This window comes from Cajanus cajan, chromosome 4 (genome assembly GCF_000230855.2).
Source record: "Cajanus cajan strain Asha chromosome 4, NIPB_CcT2T_4, whole genome shotgun sequence".
In the NCBI taxonomy this organism is placed as follows: domain Eukaryota; kingdom Viridiplantae; phylum Streptophyta; class Magnoliopsida; order Fabales; family Fabaceae; genus Cajanus; species Cajanus cajan.
The window spans coordinates 55,379,137-55,389,518 of record NC_138520.1 but is presented as its reverse complement, the minus strand read 5'-3'; positions in this window follow the sequence as shown (position 1 = coordinate 55,389,518).

Sequence of the window (10,382 nt, the reverse complement as noted above, 5' to 3'; positions counted from 1 at the left end):
ACTGGAAGCTTGAGGAATTCCATAATTTAATTCCCTAGTCAGTACAGCTTGAGATCATTGGGGTTGCAACCCCACACGTGGAAAATGACGAAGACCAGCTGGTATAGGGTGGCTCTCGGGATAAAGGATTTCTATAAAAAAAAATGCATACAAGTCTTTAAAACCAAGTCGTATTAATAACGCACACCCCTTGTTCAAAAGTATCTGGAATTGGAACGGGCTTGAAAGGGTGAGGTGTTTCCTATGGAGAGTAGCAAGAGAGAGCATTTGCACTAACGATTGGAGATTTGTTCGTAATCTAGTACAGGATAATAGTTGTCCAATTTGTCATGAGGCACCTGAAAATGTACTACATTGCTTACGGGATTGCATGCATGCTAAATGCGTTTGGCAACACGTGGCAAAGGATGGACTTGACAATGAATTCTTCTCGAACTTTTTGGTAGATTGGTTGAGTAAGACTATGATTGGAACAGATTCATGGTGGACTCAACTCTTTGCCATCACTCTTGATTCGCTATGGAAGGCTCGGAATACATATGTGTTTAAGCTTACTCCAATCCATTCCAATCAAGTGGTTGGAGAGATATTTGGCCGAATACAACTTTTAGCCAGCACCTCTTACGTTAAAAGTTTATCATCACCCTACCAGGCCTACCAAAGTTCTCATTTAGGATGGTTGCGTCCTATTACGGGGGCCTTTAAGTTAAATTGTGATGGGGCTATTTCTAACATTAATTTGGCCTCTTGTGGAGGTTTGCTACGTGATAGAAATGGATCCTTTATTATGGGGTTTGCTGGAATGGTCGGGTCTTGCTCGGTAGTGCAAGTTGAATTATGGGCAATATATCATGGCCTCCGCCTTATTAAAGAACGTTTTCTACATGCCTATATTTTTATTGAATCGAATTTTGCAGTAGTGGTGAAATTCTTGAATGAAGGATGCTCTCGTAATCATCCATGTTACTCACTAGTGAACCTAATAGTTAGGACAACAACTGACTTTCATAAGCTAGAGTGCAACCATATTCTTCAAGAGGCAAACAAAGTAGCAGATAGGTTTGCTAAGGAAGGATCTTATATTCCCTCTGATATGAAAATCTTTCATGCCCCCCTATTTGGGCTCATTTTCTTTTGTTTGCGGACATGTCCGCTGTACTTTTCTCTCGTAGTTTTAAATAATATATTTGGGCTTTAACGCCTCCTATTTCACAACAAAAATAATAATTAAGAAGTTGTGTTTAGTTTTGTTTCAAATAATATTTTAATTTATGTTTTTCTCGTGAAGAAGATGATGAATAAAGTTTTGTAAACCCTTTTACAACGTATTGAACAGAAAAATATCATCATTTATTTTATTTTCTTATAAAATTTGTATATTATAATTATTTATTTAATTGGGATAAAAGGATATCATTCTTTATAATTTACTCTCCACTAGAACAATCATATAATTGAAAAATATTTTGATTTATGTAATAGTTACTTCAAATGTTATATCTAAAGCGATTCCTAATTAATTGATAAAATAAAAAATTTTACATTAACAAATGTATTAAAATTAAATCATAAAATATTAGTAAAATAAATAAATAACACTTCGTGTAGAATTAAAATAAGATAAAAAACCTCATAAATTATGGACTTAAATATAAATAAATATTAACTAATTTTATTCTATTTAATGATAATTTCTTCAAAATATCATTCATTTGATTGAGATTTTTTCTTTAATGACACTTTTTTATTTTTAAAATCAAATCCCAATAATGAGGTATATAATATAAGAAAATAGATAATTTTAAATTAAAATTAACAATATTAAATGATATTAACTTATTTTATCAATTAAAGTATAATTATAACTAAATGTAGAAGGAGTAAATTAATTGTGAATGTGGTCGAGTCAAACACAACATTTTGATGTGCATGATAGTGCAACACTTTTGCTGATACGAGAAAGCTTGCATACATTAATTATTCGTTCAAACTTACAATACGATCTTTGCGATTATAACAATAAAATAGTATACATACTTTTTCTTGTGAAGTATATACATACCTATTACCTTAAAACCTATTTTAAGGGTAAAAAATTAAAAAGAATCAAATAACTAACATTAGTTTAGTCATTATGTTAGCAACCTGTCAAGACGCAAATTTGTCTACAGAAATGCTTCCTCACAATTTGAGGAGACAAGTTGACTGAATGGAATAGAAAAAAAAAATAAATAAATAAAAAATAAATAAATTAAAAAAAAAAAAATATATATATATATATATATATATATATATATATATATAAAAGGAGGATTATAATAACATTGATATAACTTTTATTAAGTATTACACTGCTCAATAATTTTATATTAAATATAAATTTTGTAAATCTAATAGTTAGATTAAGAGTTCATATCACTTTATATATTTATATCAAATTTGGTTAAAATTGAATAATAATTTGAAGGTAATTAAAGTATTCATATTTTAGTATATTTTGAAATGTATATATTACTTTAATTTTATTTTATAAAAATGAAGTATCAAATCATTTTGAATTAATATAAATTTTTTTTATATAAGATCTAAGAATAAAGAAATTTTACTCTAACGGTTGAATTTACAAAATTCATATTTAATATAAAATTTAGCAGTATAATACTTAATAAAAGTTATATTAGTATTATTATAACTCTCTCTCTCTCTCTCTCTCTCTGTCTCTCTCTCTCTCTCTCTCTCTCTCTCTCTCTCTCTCTATATATATATATATATATATATATATATATATATATATATATATATATATATATATATATATATATATATATATATATATATCATAAAGTTAAATTTTCTTGCACCTCATTTCTATCACATTCCCTCTTCTTATCTCTTCTCAATTTTCATCACGTCATCTTTTCACATACCATTGATTTCTGTACATTTAATATTCGAAAACAAAGGAAAAAAAATTGAAGGTGTGATCTGTTTATTCTATACACGTTATTTGAATACATCAAAGAGAATTGAGTCCAATAATTATGTACCTAAGATCATTCATTGTGTTGTGGAAGTAAACTAGAAATTCTCATTTGCATGGCATAGAACTTTGACTTCTGAAGGGGAGTGTTTCACTATAATGTCTTTCAGCAACGATGCAAAATTGTTCTTTGTTTTGTTCATACTGTGTTGTGATGTGTTGAATGTTGGTATTGCCATAGACAGCATCACATCATCGCAATCCATGAAGGACCCTGATACTCTAAGTTCCAAAGATGGTAACTTCACGTTGGGATTCTTCACCCCTCAAAACTCCACAAAGCGCTACGTTGGAATTTGGTGGAAGTCTGAGTCCACAGTCATATGGGTTGCTAACAGAAACCAACCACTGAATGATTCTTCTGGAGTTGTTACAATCTCTGAAGATGGGAATCTTGTGGTGCTGAATGGACAAAACCAAGTCGTTTGGTCAACAAATGTGTCCAATCTTGGATCCAACTCTACTTCAAAACTTTTAGATTCTGGGAATCTTGTACTAGCGGAAAGCACAACAGGAAACAATATATGGGAGAGTTTCCAGCATCCATCTAATGCATTGTTGCCAAATATGAGGCTTACAACTAACAAAGTAACAGGTGAGAAACTAAAATTAACTTCATGGAAAAGTCCTTCTAATCCATCCACTGGGAGCTTCTCTGCAAGTGTTGATCGCCTTGGTATGCCTGAATTATTCGTTTGGAATGAAACTCGCCCATTCTGGCGCACTGGTCCGTGGGATGGTCGAATCTTCGCAGGGCTTCCATTTATGACAACAAATTATCTTACTGGGATACATGTTGGAGATGACGGGCAGGGAAATGTTGAGTTCATTTTAATTACAAATTTAGGAGAGGCTGGCATGATAGTGTTAGACTTTGAGAATTTTCTTGATTTTTTGAATACAAAATCTGTTGTACTGTGCTTGTTTTGACAGCAATCTGTTTTAGGTGAAAATTAGGTGATTTGGTGTATGTTTTTGGTAAATATGCAGTAGGTAAAAGTGGGTAGTACAACTAAGTCAACAATGAATGCATTTTTTGAATACTAAGCTTGTAACATCACAAGTTGTATTGTATCTTGTATATATGAAGAAAAACGTGAATGAAAAAATTGATTGCCCACTAAGAACTTGTCTTGCTCTGTTTTTGCTCTCTACTCTTCCTATCATTCTGTTTTCATTTTTCATCATGGTATCAAGAGCTTCATTGATCTTTTAGGGTCTGTGAGGGAGAAAGAAAAAGAAAATCTGAAAAACAGAGTTTCTGTGTGTGAGAGAAAACCAGCAAGAAATCCACTCAAAAAACCTTCAACCAATGGCTTCCGATAGCAATTCCTTACCTCCACCTCCAGTATTTGCTGGAGAAAATTATGATTTATGGGCTGCAAAGATGAGAACTTATCTTAGAGCTCAAAGTTTGTGGGAAGTGGTGGAAAATGGAAGCAACCCAGCTCCTTTACCAGACAACCCAACAATGGCTCAGGTAAGATTTCATAGTGATGAAGTGGCTAAAGAAGGTAGAGCACTTGCCATCATACAAGCAGCTGTTCATGATGATGTTTTTATCAAGATTTTGAATCTTGATACAGCAAAAGAGGCTTGGGACAAACTCAAGGAAGAGTTCCAAGGTAGTGAAAGAACAAGGAGGATGAAGGTGCTAAATTTGAGAAGAGAATTTGAAGCCATCAAAATGAAGGAAGCTGAAACAGTGAAGGAGTTTGCTGACAGGCTTTCTAAAGTGGTTACACAAATCAGATTATTGGGTGAAGAACTCAGTGATCAACGAGTTGTGGAGAAAATATTGGTATGTCTTCCGGAGAGGTTTGAGTCAAAAAACTCCTCTCTCGAAGAAAATAAGGATTTTTCTCATATATCAATTTCAGAACTTGTAAATGCTTTACAAGCCACTGAACAGAGAAGATCCTTGAGGATGGAAGAAAATGTTGAAGGTGCTTTTGTGGTTAATACCAAAGGCAAATTTCAAGGCAGCAGCAGTTGTGGAAAAAAACCATTTAGTGGGAAGAAAGGAAAAGAAAAAAAAATAAGTAGAAAGCAACAGAGGAGGAGGTTGGAAAGACGAGTATCCACCTTGCTCTTACTGTAAGAAGAAGAATCATATACAGAAAACTTCTGTTGGTTTAGACCAGGAGTCAAATGCAGGGCATGCAACCAACTTGGTCATGTGGAGAAAGTGTACAAAAGCAAAGCAAAACAACAGGGACAACAAGCCCAAGTTGTTGAGCATGAAGAACAAAATAAGGAGCATTTATTTGTTGCTTCTTGTTATTTAGCAAACAGGAACAAGGAGGAGTGGCTTATAGACAGTGGTTGCACAAATCACATGACAAATGATGCAAGTATTTTCAAGGAATTGGATCAGTCTCACTTCTCAAAAGTCACTGTTGGCAATGGAGAAAGTGTTGAAGTTAAAGGCAAAGGAGTAATTGCTGTAGAAACTTCTTCAGGTACTAAATATATTTCAGATGTTTTATACGTGCCTGAGATAAATCAAAATCTTTTAAGTGTGGGACAAATGCTTGAAAAGAATTATACTTTGCATTTTGAAGACATGAAATGCACCATATTTGATCCTTCTGGGTGTGAGCTAATGTCTATCAGAATGAAAGATAAGAGTTTTCCAATAGAATGGAAGCAACCTGCTATGCATGCTTTTCCAAGTTCAGTAGATGATTCTGTTTTATGGCACAAAAGACTTGGTCATTTTAGTTACTCCACCTTGAAGAAAATCAGCTCAAATGGATTAATTCAAAACTTACCTTCCATAGAAGATGATGTAGATGTTTGTGATGTATGTCAATTTGGGAAACAATGTAGATTGCCATTTCCTGCAGTAGCAAGCTGGAGAGTTGTGGAAAAATTACAGCTTATCCATACTGATGTGTGTGGTCCAATGAGCATAGCATCTTTAAATGGCAACAAATATTTTTTGCTATTTATAGATGATTTTACAAGAATGAGTTGGGTGTTTTTTCTAAAACAAAAATCAGATGTGTTTGCTGCATTTCAAAAGTTTAAGACCTTGGTTGAAAATGAAGCTGGCTATCAAATTAAAAAACTCAGATCTGACAATGGAACTGAGTATACAGCAGGGGAATTTAAAAAGTTTTGTGATCAAGCTGGAATACAACATCAGTTCATCGTTCCTTACACTCCTCAACAAAATGGAGTGAGTGAAAGAAAGAACAGAACAATGATGGAGATGGCTCGGTGTTTGCTCTTTGAGAAAGGTCTTCCAAAGATTTTTTGGGCTGAGGCGGTAAATACCTCAGTTTACTTGCTGAATTTATTGCCTACCAAAGCATTGAAGGGTAAAACTCCCTATGAAGCATGGTGTGGAAGGAAGCCTTCAGTGGAGCATTTAAAAATATTTGGTTGTGTGTGTTACACGCATGTTCCAAATGTGAAAAGAGATAAACTTGATCATAAGTGTGAAGTTGGTATTTTTTTGGGATACAGTATCAACTCCAAAGGATACCGAGTATACAACTTGGAAACAAAAAAAATTATTGTTAGCAGAGATATAAAATTTGATGAGTTTTCAAAATGGAATTAGAAGAAACATCAAGCTGAAGGCTCAAGTAAAGGGCTGTTTGATGAAGACACTTTGCAAGAGCAAAATTCTGAAGATGATGAAGAGAACTATGACAGTGACACTGAATTTCCAGTGAGAGGTACAAGAACCTTGGAGGATATTTATGCAAGATGCAATGTTGCTGCATTAGAGCCTACAAGGTATGAAGAAGCTGCTGAGTTTGAAAGCTGGAGAGCTACCATGAAGGAGGAGATAAAGATGATTGAGAAAAATAAAACTTGGCAACTTGTTGATAGGCCAAGTAATAAAAAAGTGATTGGTGTTAAGTGGGTTTACAGAACTAAACTCAATCCTGATGGTTCTGTAAACAAACTTAAGGCTAGATTGGTGGTAAAAGGTTACTTCCAATAGTATGGAGTTGATTTTTCTGATACGTTTGCACCTGTTGCAAGACATGATACAATTAGATTATTGATCTCTATGGCAGCAAAACTTGGCTGGAAAATTTATCATTTTGATGTAAAATCAGCTTTTCTAAATGGATTGCTTGATGAAGATATATATGTTGATCAACCTGAAGGTTTTCAGGATCTAGGAAGTGAAGATAAAGTTTATAAGCTTCATAAAGCTCTTTATGGCTTAAAACAGGCACCAAGAGCCTGGTATAGCAGAATTGATAGTTATCTTCTGCAAAAAGAATTTAAAAGAAGTGAAAATGAAGCCACCTTGTATGTGAAGAAGTCAAAAATGAAGTGCAAATCATTGTGTCTTTGTATGTTGATGATTTATTGGTTATAGGAAATGAATCAAATTCCTTAAACCAATTTAAGAAGGACATGGAGAAAGAATTTGAAATGACTAACTTGGGTGAAATGAAATACTTTCTTGGAATAGAGATTTCTCAGCAAAATGATGGAATATTCATTTTGCAAAGAAAATATGCTTTGGAGATATTGAAGAAGTTTCACATGGAGAAATGCAAGTCTATTGCTACTCCACTAGTTGCAAATGAAAAATTTTCAAAGAATGATGGTGAAAATAATGCAGATGCTTCTGTTTATAGAAATATAATTGGAAGTTTGTTGTATCTTTCAGCAACCAGACCAAATTTAATGTTTGCTGCAAGTTTGCTTTCCAGATTCATGCATTCTCCAAGTCAAGTTCACTTTGGTGCAGCAAAAAGAGTTTTGAGATATATAAGAGGTACAACTGATTATGGTTTGTATTTCTTAAAAAATGAAAGTGGAGAACTTCAAGGATATGCAGATAGTGATTGGGCAGGAAGTATTGATGATTCTAAAAGCACCTCTGGATATGTGTTTTCATTTGGCAGTGCTATTTTTTCTTGGAATTCAAAGAAACAGGATGTTGTGGCTCAATCTTCAGCTGAAGCTGAGTATATTTCAACTGCAGCTGCTGCAAATTAGGCTATTTGGCTGAGAAAGATTTTATTAGATGTGGGACAGATTCAAGATGAAGCTACTGTCATTTGGGTGGATAACAAATCTGCTATTTCTATTGCTAAAAATCCTGTCCAACATGGAAGAACAAAGCACATTAATGTGAAGTTTCATGCCATTAGAGAAGCAGAGAAATCAAAAGAAATCAGATTGGAGCATTGCTGCTCTGAGGAACAGATTGCAGATATCATGACCAAAGCCCTCTCCAAGGGTCAATTTGAAATACTAAGATCAAGACTTGGTGTGCTCAAGAAAAATCTCAAGGAGGAGTGTTAGACTTTGAGAATTTTCTTGATTTTTTGAATACAAAATCTGTTGTACTGTGCTTGTTTTGACAGCAATCTGTTGTACTAAGCTTGTAACATCACAAGTTGTATTGTATCTTGTATATATGAAGAAAAACGTGAATGAAAAAACTGATTGCCCACTAAGAACTTGTCTTGCTCTGTTTTTGCTCTCTACTCTTCCTATCATTCTGTTTTCATTTTTCATCAGATAGTCCATATTCTGAATTCACAAGGCAATATTGAACAAAGCTTGTGGAATGAAGGGAAGAAAGAATGGGTAGCCTCATGGAAAAGCCATGAATCGGATTGTGATATTTATGGTGCATGTGGGCCTTTTGCGATCTGTAACACACAAAGTTCCCCAACATGTAGCTGTTTGAAAGGGTTTGAGCCAAGGAACAAAGAGGAATGGAATAGACAAAAGTGGACCGGTGGATGTGTTAGGAGCACAAGTTTGCAGTGTGAAAGAGTGAGCAACCAAAACACAAGTGCAGATAAAGCAGATGGATTTTTGAAACTGAAGATGATCAAGGTTCCGGATCATGCAGATGGGTCATTTCTCAGTCTTCAACCAGACACGTGCAGAAGCCGATGTTTAAAGAACTTTTCTTGCATTGCATATTCATATGATGCTAAGATTGGTTGTATGTCTTGGACAGGGAATCTAATTGACATACGACAATTCACTTACGGAGGACTTGATCTATATGTCCGTGTAGCCTACACAGAACTTGGTATAATTTGTATAATGCTAGTTGTTATTTGCACAAGAATTTGATTTTCATTAGGACTGAAAATTTTCAATTTTCATTTTTCCTGATTGCAGATAAAGATAGAAACACGATACTCATCATTACTATTACGGTGACAATAGGAACTACCTTAATTGTCACATGTGCATATATCATGTGGAGAAGGCTTAATTCGAAACACCATGGTAATATATTATATCATCGTTACGTGTTAAAATTACTCAAACGAGTTTTCTTTATTGGTACAGTTTATGCAAGCTATATACAAAGACATGCTCAAGAACATAACAATAAATTCGTTTTGTTTACTCGTTTGTGCTCTTTTTTCAATGATTGAGAAACAATTTTAAATCACCGTACACAAAAATCTATGTATGTTGTTTCTCCCTCTTACTAATTTGTGGTACTGTAATGAATCAGTGAGAGGAATGTTCAAAGGAATCCTCCAGTTTAACAGAGGAAGAGCACCTGTAGAATGTACCAATGACGATGTATTTGGAGATCTGTCACAAGTCAAACTCCAGGAGCTATTAATATTTAGTTTTGAAAAGATTGTAACTGCCACTAACAACTTTCACCCATCCAACAGGATTGGACAGGGTGGTTTTGGTCCAGTATACAAGGTACATTAAATTTAGTTTAAGTTATTTATACCTGAAATCATTGTGAATAGTTTCATATTCTGCATTTTTATATTATAGGGTAAATTGCAAGATGGTCAGGAAATTGCAGTTAAAAGACTTTCTCGAACATCTGGACAAGGTGTAGGAGAATTCATGAATGAAGTAGTGGTAATTTCTAAGCTGCAACACCGCAATCTTGTTAGACTTCTTGGCTGCTGTATTGAAGGGGAGGAAAAGATGTTGATTTATGAGTACATGGCAAATAAAAGTTTGGATGTATATGTCTTTGGTTAGTTCTTTGATGCCCCTAACATCCTCATTTGTATCGAATTTCAATTGTGTATCGTATTTCCATTGTGTTTATGATATAACATACATGAAATGTTTGATGAAAATGAATAATGTTTTTACAGCAAGTGACTTACTTTTCTTGAAAGCATACTAATGTCGGTTTTCTTAAAATCATATTAAACTGTGGAATTTAGAGGACATTGATTGGTCTTGAAATGTAAGAATTCATATAATTTCACCTTTTGATTCTTTAGATTTGGCCAAAAATATAGTCCTTGATTGGAGAAAACGCTTTAGCGTAATAGAAGGAGTGGCTCGAGGAATGCTTTATCTTCATAGAGATTCCAGGCTAAAAATCATCCACAGGGACTTGAAGGCA